Below are 18,970 nucleotides of genomic sequence, written 5' to 3'. Positions count from 1 at the left end.
AATTTCAGTTAGTGATTAATTATTAAAAAGATGGAATTTTTATGGACCATCTGAATTCCATCCAAGGGCTTTTTATGGCCCATGGACCCTACATTTAAACCTCCCGCCAGTGGAGGAAGGAAAGGATAGGAACATTAAGGATGTACATCAAATACTCAGAGTAGCCTGAATTAGCAGTGGGTTCATCAGCCCAGATAATAACACTGTTTTGTGCATGTTTTCTAGATCCCCACAGCTCCTAGAGCAACAATAAATAGCAGTCAGATGTCAGGAGCGCCTGTTGACTGACTCATGGATGGTCAGTCCCGTCTCAGGGCCTCCCTGCCTAGTGGATTTCCCTTTTTCCTCCTGCAGATCAGCGGACTCTCCTTAACAGAATGAGCATGTGGTCTCAGCAAGCCACAGGAATAAGAATGAAACAGTCCCTTTATCTCCACTGGTAGGTGGGAAAATTACAATAGCAAAATGGGAATAAAACAAATTAAAAACGTATCAGAGAGAATGTTTCACTTAATATAGTTGCAACTTGATGAACTGTTTCTCTTCCTAGTGGAACACTTGAATTTATATGACACTAAATGGCAGGAATAAATCAGAAGCATTGTTCAGTTGGGGGAGGGAGGTAAATAAACTTGAACAAATCTAAACTGTAAGTCAAAACGGCACAGATACCTCTGAAGAAAGACGGCTATTTACTCTCAATGGTTTCATTATGCAAATTATGTTATTTGTTTTCTCGCCTTACTCAAAACAAACAGTGATGCCAGAATAAAAAGCAAATTGTATTCCTATCAAGTGTCTCATCAATATGACTTAAAATATTACAAAATTTACTCTGTACTGGCCTTTTTTATACTACCCATTGATCATTTAATTTCAAAGGTTGATGGGACAACTGCCATATCATCACCAAAGTTTTTTCTTAATACATAGTCTGTGCTCAAGGAAGTATCATGGAGAATCAGGGCTTATAGTAAGAACAAAATGAAGGTGGTTTTTGTAGTCTTTCTGCCATTTAAATAAGCTATTTCTGGTTTTGTACCAGGAAGTTTCAATTTCATATTATGTCTCTATAGTAACAGTGAAAAGCCAAGTACTCCTGAGTTAATGAAAGAGGAAAAGGAAGCATATTAAAAGAAATTGTTCTCTGGAGCCAGATCTCCTCATGCGGTAACCCGTCTTTTCCAGTTGAGGAGCCCCTTTCGCGTCCATCCCTGTCCTTCTTGGACGGCCACAATTCTCGGTTTTGTTTCCTCTCTCCTCTGCTCAGACCCTTCTTCATTTTTCTGCCAGGATGCTTTTCCTTCCACATCTCCCTTGTTTCTAGTCCTCGTTTCTTCCTAGAATAATCCCAAGGAGAACAGCATGAAATAATGACAAATTTAACATAATGAAAACGTGACTTTGTAGTAAGTTAGGAATCATCCCTTACTTTAATCCTGGTATAGACAAGCAAACATGGAAAGGATATAAAAATATATGAGAGAAACATTTTGAATTCAGCAAAATCTATTATTGACCTTTTTCCTTTTAGGATTTGGAAAGACTTAGTGTTTAGCTGTAGACAACCTCAGATTTCAACTATTTAAGAGTCACTTTATGAGTAAAATCTTCCCTCCCACTGATATCCATACCCTGGCCCACCAAAAGGCATCTTCTTGGACCAGAAAAAAATGTTTTCTTCGAAATCCAAGCGATATTACTGCTGGCACTGAAGATAAAAGTAGAGTAGGAGAATAAGGTTTCAGTACTAACGTGAGTGATGGACATGAAAAGACAGTCATGCCATCTTGGTCTCTTTCCTATTCCAGTGGCTGGTGCACATGGCATGAGTGGAAGACAATAAGAACAGGAGCGCTGGTCTTCATCCTGCAGCCCGGGGAGAGATTTCTGAGCTAGAATATGACATGACCCAGCCTCACTTTAGTAAGATTATCAAAAAGGAGAAATTGGGAGAAAAGAGATATTAAAGAGCAGGAGACAACCTAAGAGAATTACTTCTTTTTGTCTGATATTCATGCTGCCTTTGGAGTTTCCCAGGTCTTTGTGAATAAGGACTCCGCCATTCAAATCTCTATCTAGTCTACTTCTACATATTGATAACTATCAAAGAATCACTCAGTTTACAGTGTTAGGACAACTAGTGTAAGCCCTATTTTACAGATTAAGAGCTTGAGATCAGGAAGCTTCTTTATTTTGTCCAAGGTCATATAGCCAGTGGTAAAACTGGGATCAAATTCCAAGTTGACGCATATCCAGGGATCTGTCCAACATTTTATGGTCCAAGGAACCGAGCATGTTGCTAAGGCTCAGAGTAGATGCTTATAAATTTTTGGCATTTGACTAATTTCGGTAATATTTATTAAGACAGTATGTTTGGTTTTTTTTTTTAAATGTTAGATCTAGGAGATATATCTTAAAAATACTTCTACATCTTAAAATTCAAAAGGCTTTCTAACAAGAGGAAACCAGATTACTCAGAATATTCAAATTAAATTTAAAAATAAAACCTAATGAACGAATTTAAATGATTATCCAAGAAAACTATTAATATGTAACTTTGTCATCTAAGCAAAAGGTTTGTGAAATACGTTAAGGAAATATGTCTATTTTCTTAGTCTCTAAATTACTTTGGAGGATTTATAGAGAATGAAACACTCTTATCATTCCAAAAGAGAAAAACTTTATTTCACATATTCAAGCAGATTCACAAGTAATTTGGATTGAATCATTTATTATAGACTTGTTCAACCAGGCAGATTTATCTCTTCTCCCTACACAAAGTCCAATAAAATAAAAGTAAAGGATCAACATATGAATACAAATGACATTGGTCCTGAGATAAGAGTAGATGAATGATAGTGACGTGATTTTGGAAGATGAAGTTTGGATGGATGAGTGGTGATTAACTTAGCAGAGAAGGGACGCTGCATCCTTCGACCAGCTCGAGGGGCAGAGGTGGCTGCTAAAGGGGAGCAAGGCCTGTCTTGGTTTAGAGGACTGGGGCAGTTCAGGAAGCGGGGCCACCAAGTACTTCTCAGAACAGGGCTGTGGGGTGGGCTGACAACAGAGGACAGGGGAAGTTAACAATCAGTCCCACATGTGTTATCTTCTTCCCAAGCCCACATGGCAAGCTAGCTGTCCCTCCTGTGCACAGGCAGAAAACAGGAGATTCACCTCAGAAGAAACAGAATCAAAGAGGCTCTGGGCTCAGGGACACAGGGACGCTGAGGTTGGGCAGAGTCTCGACTGCACGCAGGGTGACCGAGCTATAACCTACATACTGACGTGGCCCCGGGGTGTTGGCAGTCAGGCACCTACGTCTCAGACAGCACAAGCAAGCTGCTTTTGGAGCAACCAGCCATTCCAAGGGAAAGGAACCCAGGAATCGCTAAATGTCCACATAATCACCCGGGGAGGCTCAACAGCTGACACACACAGACACGTGTGGTGCTTCCAGTTTGCTTTTTCAAATTTCATTCATAAATAGAAAGACCAGCAAGGATCATCAAACATGGTGGTAAGGCTTTAAAATGAAGGACAAAATTAAAAGAGAAAAAAAATGGCAGGGCAGAGGGAAATCTGAGGAAAGAGAGATGAGTATATATAGAGGTCAAAGGAAAACTTCAAAAAGTTTACAGTAAGTAACCTGAAAGCAAGGAGGAAAAAATTCACACCCATGAATTAGAAGAGATTGCTATAGTAAAAATTTTTTTCAGAAAATAAAAATATCTATCTCCTTCAAATTTCTCTTCAAATGTAACATTCTCAGTGAGGCCTGCCCTGAGGTTTGTTTTGTTTTTGAATGTAGTGCTACCTACCTCTCTTGGTACTTACAATCCCCATCTGCCTTCAGCCATTAGATAATACAGTCCTCAAGAGAAGGGATTTGTGCCATATTCCAGCACCTAAAACAATCCCTGGCATAGCATAGTAACTCAGTAAGTGTTGGTGAGAGAATGAGTGAATGAGGAAAAAGCCCTTTGAAAATAAAAATATAATGGCAAATATAAAGATTGAATAGGTTGAAAAATAAAATTGAGGAATTTACCCAGAAAATAGAATACACTGACCAAGAGTAGTAAAAAAAAAAAAAAAAAAAAGGAGAAAAAATATGGAAGACATAATACAAGAGTGTTTTTCAGAATGAGGATGTACATTCCCAGATTTAAATGACCCACTTAGGGCCCACAAAAATAAATGTGAAGGACTCACGCCACAGTGCATCACTGCGAAACCTCAGAGTATCACAGAGAAAGAGCAGATCCCAGGAGCTTCAGAGAAAAAGAAGAATCACATATGAAAATTAGGATCCAAGAATGATGAGACTTCTCAGCAGCACCACTGGAAACAGAAGACCGTGGACAAGTACCTGTGAATTTCAGAGAGAAAATGATTTTCAATTCAAAATTCAGTATCGTGCAAAACTGTTAATCAAATGTGACAATACGTAATTTCAGACATTCAGTTTCCCCCAAAATATAATTTCTTTTGACTCCTTTCTCAGGGAGCTATTGGGCAAAATGCTTCACCAAAACGCCACGTAATCTAAGAAAGAGTAATCAAGAAATTCAGTAATCCTAAAAGAAACAAGGAGAAGGACAGAATTCCCAGGAACAATGAAGGGAGGTGTCCAGGACAACGGGTGTGCAGCAGGCTTAGACTGTAACCAGTTAAGATTAGTGCAGCTGGATGCAGGGTTCTAGGAGGCATTTTATATGAACCTGACCATGTGGAGAAGACTTTTATAGTTCTTCTGCAAAGCATGTGGCTGATGTAGTCATAGGTAAAAAGAAACATATGAAAACTCATTAAAATAAGAACATTTAACTCCAGGAAAAAACAAAAATACTTGTGGTAAAAAGGAAATGTAATATACCACAGTACAGGGCTCTGCTATAACCAACAGTCATGATAATAAAAATCCTAAACATTAATTGAAATAGAAATGATGACATAAATGTACTAGGAGGATGGAGAGAATGATAATGTGGGGGAGGGAGGAGGGCAGGGAGGAAGGAGGGCACAGATGACATTAGAAAACAAAATCAGCATAAGAACTCAACGAATAATACCTAAAGTTGAAAATCAAGAATTCACAGTATAAGTATCTTACTTGGATATGTAGAGGCACCACTAGAAGAAACGACTAACAAGTTGGAAGTGGCTGCCTGCCTCTCAGAGGTGAAAAACTGCGTTTGGGAGGGTGGGCTGAGGGGATGCTGGCTGTCGCTGGGAAAGGCCAGCGTCTCCTGTGTGCCATCTTCTGACCCCCAATCAGCCTAGTTAAAAAGGGCCTTGGGTCTGGGGCACTTCCTCACCAAGAGGTACAGAGCCCACACAGCCCCCTACTGTGGCTGACGTTGCTCTGACTCTTCTCTGTGTGAGTGAAGCATTGTTCCACCCAGTGCTTGACTGTACCCTGCTTTCCTTGACAGCTGATAACACGTGGGCAGAGGTGTTTGGGGTCCTGGGATCAGTAACTGCACCCCAGGACTCCACTGCTTTAGGACTGGTGACCATCACACAGGGCTCCACACAGCATTTGTATTATAAGTTTGACTTTCTAAATTAAATACAATTACTATTTTAATACACATAAAAATTGATTGTATTATTTCAAGTAGTAGCACTCTCAATAGTACTGGTATAAACTCTTCTGATGTTGAAATTACAATCAGCATGCACATTAGTTTCCATAACGCAAATGATGCCCAGTTTGTTTACCATTGTTAACCAACAACGTATTTGGCTTACAATGGAGAAAAGCAGGATTTCTGATTATGCAGTTTCAACACATTAAAGCTTTTTTGTGGGCACATTTTCCAAATCCATCCATAAAAGAACGTGGCAAAACTGATTTAGCTGGTAACAGGTGGGTAAAAAGTAAAACACAAGACAGTTTTTAAATAAGCACTCTTTGTGCATATGTTTTCAGATGGGATACAAAACAAGATATATATACTCAGAAGAAGAGCATGGGTTCAGGAAGTTTGAATTGGAATCTGGTGATTAATTGGATATAGGAAATGCGACGTCAAGGAGGAACGCTTTTGTTTTACCTGAATAACAACAGAGAGGGTGGTGATGTCCTTCCCTGAGAGAAGGAACAGGGGAGAAAGAACAAGTTTGAGGGGAAGCGGAAAGTCCTCTTTTGAACACGGTCTGAGGTGTCGGTGGCTAAGCGGAGTTAGGGTCAGAGCTCAGGAGAAAGAGCGTGACGGACACCAGAGCTTAAGGACACCAGAGCTTAAGAACCTTCCGCACGAGGGTGGCTCGGGAGCCTGGGTACTTGAGAGGCGGGCAAGAGCAAGGAGAGCGGGCAGAGTCCGAAGAGAGAGGCTACGGCAGAATGTGGAGGGATAACAACATTTCAAGGATGAAAGGGGAACCTGAAAAAAGAAAGAGTGGGAGTGGGAGGAGTCAGAAAGAGAAAAGGGATACCAGCGGAGGACGACCGGCCTGACAGCAGCCAAAGTGGAGTAAAATTTAGGAAAGAGTGTAGGTGATTGACGTCTGCAGGGGGATGACGAGTCCACGGGGTCAGAGAAGGTCATTAGTGATCTTGGTGAGAGGGATTTGGTGGATGTGTGGGAAAGGAAGTCCTTTGCACTAGGCTGGTGAGAGAATGGAGAAGAGAATATGGCCACAAGGAACATGGATGACTCGACCAGCAGGAAGGAGAAGACGCTGAAGGACCTGGGGCAGCTGCTGGAAGAAAACCATTAACCTTAAACAGAACCTTAAACCCTCATCTGCTTGCCTAGGCACCTGAATCCTTGCCTACCCTCTCCCTAACCTACTTTTCAGAAAAACAGGTCTTGTTTTCAGAAATTCCAGATGCTGTCCAGTGTCCTCACCAAACCAAAAAGACCACCCAAAGCTAGTACTGGTCAGATGCCCAACTTCTAGTCTTGTCACTGTGAGCAACTCCTTTCTGTGCGGGTCTCATTTACACGCTGCCCACCTCCCACCGACACCAGCTGGGAGCTCATCCCACCACAGCTGAGCCCGTGAGTCCAACTAGCTGAGGAGCTCCATGACGCCCCCTTGCCCATGCAGCCCTCCGTCCTCACTGGCCACAGAGCCGCCCCATGCCTCGGAACCACTTACAGTAACAAGAGTATCATGATGTAGTGCTAATTAGATGCCAGAAACCATGCTAAGTGCTTCATAGACATTATCTGATTTCATTCTCCCAACTGTTTTGTTATCCCTTTCATTTCCAAATGAGCAAATTGATGCTAAAAAGAAATTAAGAAACTTGCCTATATTCACATTTAATAAGTGGTGGGTCCAGGGTTTGAATTTAGGTTTCTCTCACTCCGGGGCCACACCTATGATACCATGAAGCAGAACAGACCACATGGATGCATTTATCTTCCACGAAAACCAGGCCTCTTGGAGCGAAAGGATTACGGCCTGTGGTTCCAGATCATCACCATGTAATAGTCGCCCCCCCCTTACAAGCCAATGGGCCATTGAAGCATAAAACAAAGAGCCTTGCCCTCAAGACTTTTAAATCTAGCTAAGGTATCAAACCAAGAGATTTGAAAATGCAATAAGCTATATAAAGTAGGCATATGATTAGGGGTCAAATGACTAGTACAGATTAGAAATGCTGTTAGGAAAGTAAAAGGAAGAACAGATTCAATCAAGTTTGGGAGGATTAGAAAATGCTTCAGAGGAAGACCTAGGCTAGACCTTGAAAAATGGCTCCAATTTTAACAGGAAGGGAGGAGGATATGAAACCAATCAGCAGATATGAAATCGGGACTGAAATGTTAGTGACGGCAAACACAGGAAATGAGCAAGTCACTGCTATCTGATCCGGGCAGAGCCAGCTTTTCTTAGCACGGGGAACACCTATCCCCAAAGTGGGGAGTTTATCCTTCTCAGGCTCCGTGAAGGACTTCCCACCCCACGATGGTTTTATTTTCTTCAGAGTTAATAAACGGCTTTCATTTTTGTGGGATGCCACCCCATCCTACCATTACACAAACCCCAATTCAAGTTATTTCAGGATGTTGATTTCTCATATTTCCTGATATGACTCATGCAGTGGCAGCTTGAATAGGCTCAAAACCTCTAATTGAGGCAGCAAAAAAATAGTGAATTAATCCTTTTGTATCTGTATTGCTTCCAATTTTATGGAAGAATGAAATGCAGGTAGTTGTATTTATATATGTTATGAGCCAGATCAGCTCATTAGATTTTCAGGGAGTTGAAGCAAACTAAAAGACCATTTTTAAAAAAATTTTAACTGATTAATTCATCAAAACCCCCACTTTGATAAATGAACAGAGGATTTCAGAATATTGTCTTATAAATGAAACTCTTTCTCTTTGGAGGGAGGCATTATTATACTCCTGGTTATTATACATAAGAGTAATAACTACTGTATTTATTTAAGAAATGATGATTAAATAATGAGGTGGTATCTTTGTTTCAGTTTTCGTTTTCCCAGTTTAGTGAAAATGAGGCACAGGAAAATATCTGACTAAACTTGAGAGCAAAGAATTCAGAAACAATGCAGGGAATGATCCTGTTTGATATTTACAAGATGCTTATGTTCTCAATCATCCTCTCAATCCCATTCTCCGTGTTGGTGATTAAGTTAATGACCACATGTAAGAACACCCAGCACTACCTTCAGTGTTGTACAGACCTTTGAATGTACAGCTTTGGGTTTTTAAAGAGGGTGTGATTTTTGACTATCTGGGAATCTCAGTGCATGATTAGTCAGATTCAGCAATCATCACCTGCATATAATGTCACAATAAGCTCTCCTCCATTTACAGTCAAACGTCCACTGTTATTTGCCAGGTATCAAATACTTATGTGTTTAAACACAGTGAACAAATTTTGTGCCTGGAAAATAATGGGCTGGATTTTAGTTCATTTTGGGGGAAAAAAAGACAGAACAGAAAGGCCATGTGGAGTAGAAGTTGTTCTAAATATATGGCATTGAAAAGATTGTGTTTTTGCTTTGAATCCATATTCATGTCAATGTCTTCCACAGAACACCATGAGGCTTTAGTAAGTGACTGTTGGATTGTTTTTGCAATGGAAACACTAAACTGGATGACTCTTGTCAATCAAGGCATTGCTGTGTAGCCAGGTTTCCAACCATGGCCAGATTTGTTTCTCTGTCACAGGTTTACAGGAGACGCTTGCAGGTATCTGTTTGGGTAGAATCACATGCATAGATGTTTTAATGTTTTGACAAAAGTAAGAACATGTTTGTTTCTTTTGTCTGCTTGTTTGTGGTATGACTGGTTGGAGAAGATCAGAGAAATAGCATAGCTGACAGAGGAGAGTAAGGAACTTCCCACTCTCCTCTTTGTGTGGCCTGTGTGGAGGGAAGGATGATGGTGACATGCTGAAGAGCCTGACTTCACGAAGGCCAAGTCAGACCCTGACCCCAACTACTGATGCCACAAGGCCTAAACAACAAAGCCCGTCATGGGGTGCGGCACCGGAAGAACTGTGTTTCAGGGACACTGTGCAGTGCATCCACAGCAGAAACACTGACATTTTCAGGGAGGGTACTGCTAGCAAAAGCAAGTGAGATCCAAATGAGAAGGCAGGACTAGATACAGGCATACCTGGCAGATATTGCAGGTTCAGTTCCAAGACCCCACAATACAGTAAATATCACAATAAAGTGAGTCAAGTGAATTTTTTAGTTTCCCAGTACATATAAGTTATGTTACATGATACTCCATTAAGTGTGCCATAGCATTATGTCTAAAAAAATCAATGTACATAATTAAAAATACTTTATCGTTAGAAACTGCTCACCATCACTAGAGCCTTCAGCAACTTGTTAACTTTTTGCTGGTGGAGGGACTCACCTCGATGTTGAGGGCTGCTGGCTGATCCAGGTGGTGGCTACTGAAGTGGGGGTGCTGTGGCAATGTCTTAAAATGAGACAAAAATGAAGTTTGCCACACTGATCGACTCTTCCTTTCACAGCTGATTTCTCTGCAGCATGTGGGGGCTGTTTGATAGCCTTTATCCACAGTAGAACTTCTTCCAGAACTGGAGACAGTCCTCTCAAACCCTGCCACTGCTTTATCAGCTAAGTTCATACAATAATTCTAAATCCTTTGCTGTCATTTCAATGACTCACAACATCTTCACTGAGACCAGATTGCATTTCAAAAACTACTTTCTTAGGTCAAGTTTTATCCTGAGATGCAGCAATTCAATCACAGCCTCAGGCTCCCCTTCTAGTTGTAGTTCTCTTGCTGTTCTCACCATGTCCGCAGTGACTTCTTCCACTGAAGTCTTGAACCCCTCAGAGTCATCCACGACGGCTGAAATCCACTTCTTCCAAACTCTGTTCATGTGGATATTTTGACCTCTTTCCATGAATCGTGAATGTTCTGAATGGCATCCAGAATGTGAAACCTTTCCAGAAGATTTTCAATTGATTTTGCCCAGATCTACCAGAGGAATCACTGCCTATGGCAATTATAGCCTACAAAATGTATTTCTGAAATGATAAGACTTGAAAGTCAAAATGACTCCTTAATGCACGGGCTGCATAATGGATGCTGTGTTAGCAGGCATGAAAACAACATTAATCTCGTTGTACATCTTCACGAGAGCTCTTGGGTGACCAGATGCGTCGTCAAAGAACAGTCATATTTTTAAAGCAATCCTTTTATCTCAGCAGTAGGTCTCAAAAGTGAGCTTAAAATATTCCGTAAACCACATTATAAACAAATAAGCTGTCATCCAGGCTTTGTTGTTCCACTGATAAGAGCACAGAATAGATTTAGCATAATTCTTAAGGGCCCTAGGGTTTTCAGAATAGTCAATGAGCATTGGCTTCAACTTAAAGTCACCAGCTGCATCAGCCCCTAACAAGACAGGCAGCCTGTCCTTTGAAGCCAGGCACTGACTTTTCCTCTCTAGCTACAGAAGCCTTAGATGGCATTGTCTTCCATTAGAAGGCTGTTTCTTCTACACCGAAAATCTGTTGCTTATTGGAGCCACTTCCATCCATGATCTGAGGTGGATCTTCTGGATAACTTGCTGCAGCTTCTCCATCACCACTTGCTTTACCTGCACTTTACGTTATGGAGACGGCCTCTTTCCTCAAACCTCATGACCCAACCTCTGCTAGCTTCTGACTCTTCTTGTGCAGCTTCCTCGCCTCTCTCAGCCTTCATAAAATTAAAGAGATTAAGGGACTTGTTCTGGATTAGGTTTCAGTTTAAGGAAATATTGTAGTTAGTTTGATTTTCTATCCAGAAGAATAAAACTTTCTCCATGTCAGCTACAAGGCTGTTTTGCTTTCTTATCATTTGTCTGCTCCCTGGAGAAGCACTTTTAATTTCCTTCAAGAACTTGCCTTTGCATTCACAAAGGGAATGTTTGGTCCAAGAGGCTGCACTTCTGGCCTGTCCTGGCTTTCCACATGCCTTCCTCACCAAGCCTAATCATTTCTAGCTTTTGATTTAAAATGAAAGGAATGCAACTCCTTTCACTTGAACACTTAGAGGCCATTGTAGGGTCCTTAACTGACCTAATTTCAATATCGTGTCTCCGGGAAAGGGAGACTCAAGGAGAGGGAGAGAGAGAGGGAATGATTGATCAGACAGAACACACACAACCTTGATGAACTTTGCTTGCCGTACAGGGGTATGGTTTGTGCTCCCCAAAACAATTAGAATAGTTACACCAAAGATCGCTTCTCACAGATCACCAGACTAAATACAAAGATAATGGAAAAGTTTGAAATATTATGAGAATTACTAAAATGTGACACAGAGACACAAAGTGAGCAAAATGGAAAAACGGCATTGGTAGACTTGCTCGAGGAAGGGTTGCAACAAACCTTCAATGTGTAAAAAACACAATGTCTGCAAAGCACGAGAAACCGAAGCGCAATAAAAGTGAGGTATGCCTGCAATGTGAGCAGCTTTATTCCTGGGCACAACTGAAAAACCATCCTCAAAAATTCCAGGGTTAACTGGGGGAGCTTTTAAGAGGAAGTTGACTTCCTACCTGAGCACGGGGTGGCTGGGAGGAGGGGGTGGAGGAAATCAGTCCGTGAGCATGCTCACACTCTCTTTTCGCAGCAGTGGCTGGCTTCTGGATATTACATAAATATGAGATGTGTTCATGAACTTAATGTTAACATGTCAATATCCCCTCCAAAGGGAGCCAGGCGAAAAGATTTATCACAGACAAGTGTGTTTGAAGACTAGTCAAAGCATGAACCTCTCAGCATGCACAGCAGTGATCATGAGTGATGAATATCTGATAGAGCTACTTAACTTTCCTCTATACAATTAGTTTTGTGGGACGTTTTGCTGCTTCTGTGCACTGAGGAATCACTTATTCCATCATCACTTTGGAAAAAAGTCTCCATAAGGATGTGAAACATTCTCCTTTTCAAAGCTAGGACGTAGATAATTATTTACAACTTGTTCCGACTACTGTTGTATCTGGTATTGATGCAATTAGCACAGGTCTTCAACTAAACAACCGACCCAATGCTTATTTACCATGTTGCTATTCTAGAACTTTAATCTGCCTGCTATAATTTACTTGCATCTTACCTAACGAAAGACTGAATACTGTTCAACCAGCCTGGGATGGAAGGAAACACGTCCGCCCTCAGCACTTCCTTCCCCCACGGTACTGCAGCTCTGAGCCACTGCAATGTGGCAACACAAGGGAACAAAAGGCATGTGAATTAGAAATTAAAAAGTAATAGTATCCTTATTCATAGACAATATGATTGTAAACATAGAAAATCTAAGGAGTTTACTGAAAAATCCTCTATGACAAGGAAGAGAGTTTAGCAAAATGTCAGACTATAAGACCAATATACAAAAATCAGTAATTGTATTTCTATATCCTAGCAATAGATAATTTTAAATGAAAATTTAAATATAGCACTTAAAACAGCATCAAAACAGGTCAAGTACTTAAGACAAGAATGTGGAATGTACTTAAGGCTTCTACACTGAAGCTACAAAACATTGCTACCTGAAATTAAAGGAGTCCTAAATAGAGGTATATGTAACATGTTAACGGACTAGAGGATTCAAGATTGTTGATATATCCATTCTCCCTATACTGATCTACAGATACACAGAATCCCAATCAAAGGCAGCAGGGATTTTTAGTAGACATTTACAGGATAATAACTAAAATGCTATCGTTTGTGCGTGTGATGTACCACCCAGACCTCCTTTTAGAAATAAAGAAATTCTATTCTTTAGAGACTGGTAGCGTCACCTCCAAAAAGTCCTCAGATGTCAGTCCCATGTGGGATTGCCTCAGGGGGAGAAACTGCTTCCCCAAGGTCATGTCCCTTCCCAGGGCTGCCTGCATGCAGTATTTGAGAGACATAAGCCTTAGAGGCCTGGCCTCTCAGTCCAACTCCAGACAGCTTAAAAGTGACCCATCTCCTAAATCCCTTGCCACATCAGTTGAGGTACTCTTGAAACTGCATGGCAGGTGACATCTCTCTGACAAATCCTGTTTCTCTCGCTTCCTTTACGAGTGTTTAGCCCCACAGCATTCCCTAATAAACTTTCTGTGTGCTCATTTCTATCTTAGAGTCTGCTTCCCGGGGGACTCACCTGTTATAGAGTCAAGGTATATGAGCCACAGGAACCCAGGGTTCATTGCCAGGGACGACTGCCTAAACAATTAGGGTGGTCCAAAAACAGGATGCTCTGCTCTGAAAAGCGGTCAATTTCTTGCAAGGAAAGATCTCGAAATGATTGCCAGACATGTTGCAGAAGATTCCTGATTTAACAAAAGATTTAAATATGTAACTGAAGAGTATCTTCCAATTCCAAAAGCCTACTGTTTGTTATATCTCAACTCATTTTTTGACTTGGGACAAATCCTTTCTTCACTTGAGTCTGTTTCCTATTTAGGAAAAGAAGAGTATTAGATGAACACTGAAGTCCCATGGCTTTACAGTCTAAAATATATAGTTGCAACAAGTTTCTTACAAAGGCAGGGCCAGTGTAATCCAGTTTCACAGGCAATGAAGAGGATTTGAAAGATTTAGACTATGGCTATTATAGCAAGAAGGGAATACAGACCACTTTCTGCTAAACTGCTGATTTCCTAGGGGAAATCCAAACTCCTCTAAAACTTGTGTTTGCCAGTCACCAGCCTATTACAATTCATTCTCATTTAGTGACTTCCTGATAGTCATCGAACTTGCCCACAATGTGTTTTCCTTAAAATGCCATGCCAGCTGGTACATGCAACCATCAACTTGCTTGCTGAAAAGTTTTCTGGCGCTCAACAGGAACTTCATGAGAAGTATTTTATTTTAGTTCCTGATATCTAAAAGATCCATATACTTAACAAAAGAGAAAGGGAAACACACACACACTTTCTCTCTAAAGTCCTTAAGTCTATGATACTGATAACATGGTATTATATAATGATACTATTAGTATTAGACAATACTAATATTTTTTTGTTGTTGTTGTTTGCAGAAATTAGCACTGATTTCATCAAGCTGCATTGAAAATCTTTCTACAGAAGTTTACCAATGGAAAAAATAAAAGAAATTAAAAAAAATATGTTACAACCATTTGAAAAACAACAACTGATTATCAAAGATGAGAAGACTGGTTCTCAGGGAGAATTTCAAAAGGACTTTCACAAAATATATTTAATATGTGTGAATAAATTTATCTCCCCTCTCTAGTGATGTACTGAAGGTAATAAAATATATGATTCTAATTTCCTGAATAAGGATACAAAGTAGAAAGGTTACTACATGCTGTAGGCCATTCTGAGAATCAATGTCTGAGCAGGAAAAAAAGAATAACTGGGCGTTCTGGCTTGAGAGTGAAATACAGTCACTTGGACTTAGTTTTTCTGTTGTGGGTGCGTATGTGTCTATTTTAGATTTACTTCACTGCACATGTTATTTGTATTCTCCTGTGCTCAAGCCACTTAATTTCCTCCCAAGTAGTAGTTAACACAGGAAAGCAAACCTCATCTACATGTGACATCATACACCCAGTTTGCTTAGCACATATTATTCGATTGAGCTACTCATAGTATAATAGAAGAGGCAGGTACTTTAATGAAACCAAAAAAAAAAGGAAAGTGTTCAGTTTGCTCTATGTCTCTACCAGGCAGGCCCCTGGAAGACTGCCTAGAAGGCATTTGATGACCATTTCTGTTTTGCTCCTTTAATACTGTTCTTCACACATGGCTGCGGTTCCACACAGTTTCAGGAGATGAAGTCTGTGTCCGGTGCCATAAGAGGGTGGAAGTCCTGCTCCATCTGTTGGGTTATGACCTGCTGTGCTTGGTCCCAGAGTTGGCTTTATTCCCAAAAGGCAGGTGGGGAGTTGATCTCACAGTTGCTCCACATGAATAACAGTAGAGGCTGCTACATTCATTTGCGCCATCTCACTCAGCTTTTACAGGAATGTTATATTTTTTTTTTTTGAGAGGGCATCTCTCATACTTATTGATCAAATGGTTGTTAACAACAATAAAATTCAGTATAGGGGGGTCAATGCTCAATGTACAATCATTAATCCATCTCAAGCCTAATTCTCGTCAGTCTCCAATCTTCTGAAGCATAACAAACAAGTTCTTACATGGTGAACGAATTCTTGCACAGTGAATAAATTCTTACATGGTGAACAGTACAAGGGCATTCATCACAGAAACTTTCGGTTTTGATCATGCATTATGAACTATAAACAATCAGGTCAAATATGAATATTCGTTTGATTTTTGTACTTGACATATATGTTGATCCCACATTTCTCCTATTATTATTATTATTTATATTTTTAATAAAATGCTGAAGTGGTAGGTAGATGCAAGATAAAGGTAGAAAACATTGTTTAGTGCTGTAAGAGGGCAAATGTAGATGATCAGATGATCAGGTGTGTGCCTATGGACCAAGTATTAATCCAGGCTAGACAAGGGCAGCAAGACATCCACGGATGCAGAAGATTTCTCTCAAAGCAGGGGGGATGAGGTTCTGAGCCTCACCTCTGTTGATCCCCAAATTCTCACCTGATGGCCCCCCTGCGACTGTGCCTGTCTTAGGTTGTTCCTCCCTTGAGGAATCTTACCCGTCTCTGGCTAACCAGTCATCTTCCGGGGCCATACAGGGAAATGTAAAGTTGGTAAGTGAGAGAGAAGCCATATTGTTTGCAAAGGTTAGCTTTTTACTTCTTTGCAGATTTATGCCCTGTGGCTTCTATGCCCAGCACTTGTCTCGAGGTATCTTTACCACCTGGAGGAATTATGATACTCGGTAAATTCGATATGAGGCACGAATTCTATTTAAGGGTTGTAATTAGGAAGGAAGAAGAAAAGCTATAGATGTAGCATATGAAGGAAACATGGGAGGATTGATTATTTCTTTGACATATGTTCTTGTATAGTACCTTAAGTATGTATAGGTTTTAAACTACTAACTAATTTGCACACACATATTAACATAATAGGAATACGGTGACATAAACAAAGCAAATCTATAATTACCAGCCATCTCCAGTGAAGCCAAGAAAACCATTTAGGCACCCTAGGCATTTGTGAAAATTTATCTATGATATGATGGATATTGTCCAACTGTACTTGAACCATCAGACAAATTAAAGCAGCCCATTTCTGGGATCTGTTCACATCCCATATGTTCTTTTAACCATAGATAGTCTATAGTCATGAGATTTTGGAGTGCTACAACTTGCACCCCTCCCAACTCCTGGTTGAGTTCCAACAGTACAGATCCGGTCAAATTCGTTGTCTCACTGTATGCACATGCCAGCCTAGACATCTCCCTCCTCATTCCTATGGCAAGTCCAGGAGACGGTGGGCTGGGTGCAGCCACAACTGCAGCATCGTCCGGATCCCTGTGGAGGCTTTTTGATGATCATCCCCCGGCACAAGTCCCCCAGAGAGTGCTGATGCCAGAAGCTCCTCCTCATATCGTATCTTAGTTCATTTTCTGGGTATCCAAGCGAGGCCTTGATCTTCTGCATAGAAACGAACAGACCCTTTGCCCACACTTTGACATGCCCTCTATACCACTGTGCAGAACTCATTGGAGGTCAGCACACAATAACTGCTTTTTTTTTTTTTTTTTTTTTTTTTAATTAAGAGAAAGGAATATTATCAGAAAAAAGTACCTCCATAGCTGATCATCTGACACCCTTTAAGTGATCAACATTAAGGATATTTAAAGCATGCGTTGATCTTTGATTTACCAATAGTTTTATCCTGTTAAGGAGTAATCCCCCTTTTCTTTCTTTCTTTCTTTTTTTTTTTTTTTTTAATTTTTAATCTACACTTACATGAAGAATACTATGTTTACTATGCTCTCCCCTATATCAGGTCCCCCCTAACAACCACATTACGGTTACTGTCCATCAGCTTAGCAAAATGTTGTAGAGTCACTACTTGTCCTCTCTGTGTTGTGCAGCCCACCCTCCCCTTTCTCCCTCCCCTCCATGAATGCCAATCTTAATACCCCTCTTCTTCTTCCCCCCTCTTATCCCTCCCTGCCCACCCATCCTCTCCAGTTCCTTTCCCTTTGGTACCTGTTAGTCCATTTTTGGGTTCTGTAATTCTGCTGCTGTTTTGTTCCTTCAGTTTTTCCTTTGTTCCTATACTCCTCAGATGAGTGAAATCATTTGGTATTTCTCTTTCTCCGCTTGGCTTATTTCACTGAGCATAATACTCTCCAGCTCCATCCATGTTGCTGCAAATGGTTGGATTTTTCCACTTCTTATGGCTGAGTAGTGTTCCATTGTGTATATGTACCACATCTTCTTTATCCATTCATCTACCGATGGACATTTAGGTTGCTTCCAATTCTTGGCTATTGTAAATAGTGCTGCGATAAACATAGGAGTGCATCTGTCTTTCTCAAACTTGATTGCTGCGTTCTTAGGGTAAATTCCTAGGAGTGGAATTCCTGGGTCAAATGGTAGGTCTGTTTTGAGCATTTTGACGCACCTCCATACTGCTTTCCACAATGGTTGAACTAATTTACATTCCCACCAGCAGTGTAGGAGGGTTCCCCTTTCTCCACAGCCTCGCCAACATTTGTTGTTGTTTGTATTTTGGATGGCAACTATCCTTACTGGTGTGAGGTGATACCTCATTGTAGTTTTAATTTGCATTTCTCTGATAATTAGTGATGTGGAGCATCTTTTCATGTGTCTCTTGGCCATCTGTATTTCTTTTTTAGAGAACTGTCTGTTCAGTTCCTCTGCCCATTTTTTAATTGGGTTATTTGTTTTTTGTTTGTTGAGGCATGTGAGCTCTTTATATATTCTGGACGTCAAGCCTTTATCGGATCTGTCATTTTCAAATATATTCTCCCATACTGTAGGGTTCCTTTTTGTTCTATTGATGGTGTCTTTCACTGTACAGAAGCTTTTCAGCTTAATGGAGTCCCACTTGCTCATTTTTGCTGTTGTTTTCCTTGCCCGGGGAGATATGTTCAAGAAGAGATCACTCATGTTTATGTCTAAGAGGTTTTTGCCTATGTTTTTTTCCAAGAGTTTAAAGGTTTCATGACTTACATTCAGGTCTTTGATCCATTTTGAGTTTACCTTTGTATATGGGGTTAGACAATGGTCCAGTTTCATTCTCCTACATGTAGCTGTCCAGTTTTGCCAGCACCATCTGTTGAAGAGACTGTCATTTTGCCATTGTATGTCCATGGCTCCTTTATCAAATATTAATTGACCATATATGTTTGGGTTAATTTCTGGAGTCTCTAATCTGTTCCACTGGTCTGTGGCTCTGTTCTTGTGCCAGTACCAAATTGTCTTGATTACTATGGCTTTGTAGTAGAGCTTGAAGTTGGGGAGTGAGATCCCCCCTACTTTATTCATCTTTTTCAGGATTGCTTTGGCTATTCGGGGTCTTTGGTGTTTCCATATGAATTTTTGAATTATTTGTTCCAATTCATTGAAGAATGTTGCTGGTA

General features: G+C 40.6%; 1 long non-coding RNA gene across 1 annotated transcript; it reads right to left on the bottom strand.

Moving 5' to 3' along the window:
- Nucleotides 1-710: 710 nt before the first annotated feature.
- LOC140844779 (uncharacterized) lies at nucleotides 711-13,887 on the bottom strand. The gene is made up of 5 exons (XR_012123274.1): nucleotides 13,611-13,887; nucleotides 12,579-12,676; nucleotides 4,216-4,372; nucleotides 1,756-1,869; nucleotides 711-1,340 (listed from the first exon to the last, which is right to left on the bottom strand). It is a non-coding gene; the product is annotated as an uncharacterized lncRNA (long non-coding RNA).
- Between the last annotated feature and the right edge of the window lie 5,083 nt (nucleotides 13,888-18,970).

Source organism: Manis javanica, chromosome 12 (assembly GCF_040802235.1).
Source record: "Manis javanica isolate MJ-LG chromosome 12, MJ_LKY, whole genome shotgun sequence".
Classification (NCBI taxonomy): domain Eukaryota; kingdom Metazoa; phylum Chordata; class Mammalia; order Pholidota; family Manidae; genus Manis; species Manis javanica.
Note: the sequence above shows the minus strand (reverse complement) of the source record. Positions and strands in the feature narration are given on the sequence as shown.